Genomic DNA, 3,973 nt, shown 5'->3' with positions numbered 1-3,973 from the left:
AAGTTTGTCTGTTCTGCCTGGTCGTGAGTCAGGCTGACTTGCTGGGGAGGCCGAGTGACATCACTGACGTGGAAGCCGTAACCTTTAGGGTTCCTGAGTCTCGGGGAGGGGCAGAGAAGTCTCTAGAAAGGAGGCCAGCCTCACGGAGCAGCACTGGCCCTTCGAGGTGAGAAGGCGTCCGAAAATTACGTGCTCAGCCTTGGGGCTGTGTCCTCACTGGGCTTTCTCCAGGGCCCCGCGTAAGGGGTGCCTGGAAACATGGGAGGGTGCAGCGTTTCTGATGGCCTGACCAGTCTTGTCCCCAGAGCCCCAAAAGAGCCTCCTGAAATCAACCAGGCAGAGGACAAATGTGGGCCACACACACCTTATCACTGATTCAACTTTGGGGGCCAGTCCCAGTTTGAACTGTGGGTTGGTGGTTAAGTTTCCGTTGAATGGAGGCAACAAAATCAGATTTGGCTGGTTTAAGGGGGAGGAAAAGAATGCATTGGAAGGAACTTGGAGTGGCTAAGAGAACTGAATTGAAGGAAGCACCTGAGCTCGGAGCCTGGGGTGTGCAGAAATCGGAGAGTCTCCAGGGCTCCCCGCCCTGGAGCGCAAGGTCCCGCACTCTGGGGCGGCCATTCGCCCCAATGCTCCCAGTCTCTGTGTCCCTGGTTCCAGTGTGCCGTTGCTGGGTGGGAGAATCTGACAGGCCGGCTTTGTCAGGTGGAGCAGTGCCCCGTGCCCAGCAGGAGCACAGCCCAGCCCGAGGAATGGGTGGTTTCAGAAGAGGGGGTTCCTTTGTGCCGGATGGGCGTGGTGGTCAGTGTCTTGATGGGGGTTGGGCTTAGAAGGGTGAGAGAGCGAGTGCTCTGTGTCAGGGAGGAAGGGAGCTGTGGAGGGGAGGAAGGAGACCCAGCTGAGGCCAGGGCCCCCGTCCTTCACGGAGTCCCCTTCCTGGCCCATGGTACCCACCAGCCCGGGGGCCTGCTACCCATGCAGACAGACTGAACGGCTCATGGTGGTCACAGAGGGGCTTGGGGATGTGTAGTCTCTGGTCCGTGCTTCAAGGAGCAGGATAAAAGGGTTTTGGAGAGTTCTGCACAGTTCAGCCTACTCACAGGAGGTTGGAGGGTGAATGGGGGGGTCGTGTGTGGGGTGCACACTTGGGGTCAGGCCTCCAGCGCCAGGAAAGGTGGCAGAAAGTGGTATAGCTGCGTGGATTCCATGCACATCAAGGCCCCCACAGCTGGGGTTGTTCCGCAGGAGGCCAGGCTGGTTTGTGTCCTGGGGACTGGGATTTAGACCAGAGGCTCCATGTGGGGACCATGGATGGGAGCCCACAGACACAAAGCAAGGTCCGGACGTGTGTGTGGAGTTTGAGGCATTCTGATATTGACGGGAGGAAGATTCATTTCTAGAGGGGTGATGATGACGATGATGATGCAGGCAGAAGACTGTGCCTATGGCCTGTGGGTTTGCAGGGTCAGACAGTTCCTTCATTTTTTTCTCCAGTGCTGAAGGAACAGCACGTGACCAGTCCAGCCCATGCCCCTCTCTCAGGATACTCAGGAGAGGGACGCACAGGGTGACCTGCTGCTCTGGAGCTCTGAGCCCTCCCCCTGAGCCCACCCTGCCAAGCCCAGAGGCCAGCTGTGGTTGGCTCCTGCTGGAGATCCTGGGCGAGCCGGGCACCCGGGAGTCTGCTGGGCAGCGCCCGGCAAGCGGACCAGCCTGTTGGTTCCTGCATTGCCTGACCCCAGGACATCCTAAGTCAGGATGGACGTTAATAGGCCTGACCTTTGGAACTGTGGGTGGGAGAGCTGGAGAGAAGAGCTGGACGGCCATTCCCCGGGAGACCAGAGGTCAGAACAGCCCTTGCCCTCCAGGTTATTTTGGTATCAAAACCCCGGACTCTCGGATTTCCAGGTGCTGGCGAGTTTATGGCTTACAGCTGGCCACCCTGGGAGGGTGTGGGGGTGGGAGCAGAAGTGAGCAGCCAGCCAGCCAGCCCGAACAGGATGTGGAGCTTTGCCTCGGCTGGGCCTGCACACGTGGCTGTGTGCCTGGTGTCAGGAGGCAGGATGTCCCTGAGCAGGTCGGATGTACGGCCCAGGGTTTTCCAGGTGGATGCGTGGAATAAACGGTACAAAGGAGGTGAGGGTGCTGCGCGGGAAAAGTGGTGGCAGCTGGGAACCTGGGACAAAGTTCTGCAACCCGCAAACAGAGGGCTGGAGAAGGAGGGATCCCTGCTATTTCTTGAGCACCTGCCTTGTGCTGGGCACTTTCCATATTACATGTCATCATTCCAACCAGGCTTATGAGTCAGCCCTGTCATTCCACTTGTTAGATGAGGAAATCGCAGTTCAGAGAGGTTGTGTACCTTACCTGAGTTCACACAGCTAGTCAAGACTTGAATTCTGGCTTCTCTGAGTCCACAGAATGAGAACTTTCCTCACCTTCTGATGCCGAACAAGTGTATGAGAGTTTGGAGGGGCAGAGGGGGGAGATTAGCACGCATGATTCTACAATGGCTACCCTAAAGTTCTTTTTTATTTTAAATTGAAAATTTTATTGAGATCGTTATAGACTCACATGTGGTTGTAAGAAGCAATACAGAGAGATCCTGTAACATCCTGCAAAACTGTAGTATGCTACCCCAACCAGGATTTGACAGTACAATCCACCCTTCTTACTCAGATTTCCCCAGTTTGATGTGTATTCGTGTGTGTATTTAGTTCGCTACAATTTTATCACATGTGCAAACAATTAACTTCTTTTGCGAGTGTCTGTTTTCCTGCTCCTTCACCATTTTTCATTACTCTCCCCAGTCTGATGTCACAGCCCTAATGGTTTGGTTTCCTGATCCTTGGGGGTGGGGTAGATGGGGAGTTGGGCCCATTTAGACATATATGGGGCTGGTTGGGGTTGTCACAATGCCTGGGAGCCAGGGAAACAATGTCACACACGGTGAAGAAATGTCTCGCTCCAAATGTCAATCATAAGTTCAGGGTAGAATAGGATTATCTGGCGCCCTGCCTACCCCCCCAACCCCGCCCCCGCTCCTTTTCAAGTGCATCGATTTCCTATTCTAACGGGAAGCGGTTCTTTTTGACAGAAGGTGTGCTTCCCTGTTGACAAGTTGAGAAGGATTAGGTAGGATGTGAAATGTGTCATTACTGCCACCGTGATGTGCCCTTAAGGTGGGGTAAACTCAGGGAGCAGCATGTTGTTAGAGGTGATTCACAGCGTGACTCACGCCCCAAAGAGGCCCTGTAGAGAATGTGCCCTCGCAGGCCGGCCACTTCCGGGGAGATCTCCAAGGGAACCACACTCCGCAGTCACCATAGAACATAAAGGCTTCTTTGCTCATCAGAGAAATAACTCAGCGTTATGCTTCTCTGATTTCGGAACATAATATAATTCTTACCAAGCCTAATACACTGTTTAAAAAGACACTTTTAATTTTCAGATAGTTTTAGATTTTCAGAAAAGTTGCCAAGATAGTCCAGTTCCCCCACACCCACTTTCTGCATTACTAATGTCTTACATTACGGGGTACATTTGCCACACTTAATAAATCAGTGTGGACATATTAAACGAGGCCATTCTTCAGAGATTTCCTTACTTTTTATCTAATGTTCTTTTTCTGTTCCAGGATCCCACATGACATTTGGTTGTCATGGCTCCTTAGGCTCCTTTTGGCTGTGACAATTTCTAGTGCTTTTCTTCAGAATTGCAAATATACACTGTGGTGGCTGCCTCGATGTCCTGAATCATTTTGACTTTGGGGAAGAGCCAGAAGTAGCACGGTGCCAGATCCGGTGAATAAGGGGGAGGAGGACACACCATAATGTTTTTATTTGACAGAAGTTGCTGTACCAGAAGCGATGTGTGACACAGAGCCTTTCCATTGTGATCACAAAATATGGTGAATGTTGCTGCCGAGTGCCATCCAACGGAAAGGCAGGGATCTTCAATATGGGAAGCA

The sequence above is a fragment of the Rhinolophus ferrumequinum genome, chromosome 8 (assembly GCF_004115265.2).
Source record: "Rhinolophus ferrumequinum isolate MPI-CBG mRhiFer1 chromosome 8, mRhiFer1_v1.p, whole genome shotgun sequence".
Taxonomy (NCBI): Eukaryota; Metazoa; Chordata; class Mammalia; order Chiroptera; family Rhinolophidae; genus Rhinolophus; species Rhinolophus ferrumequinum.
This window is presented reverse-complemented; position numbering follows the sequence as displayed.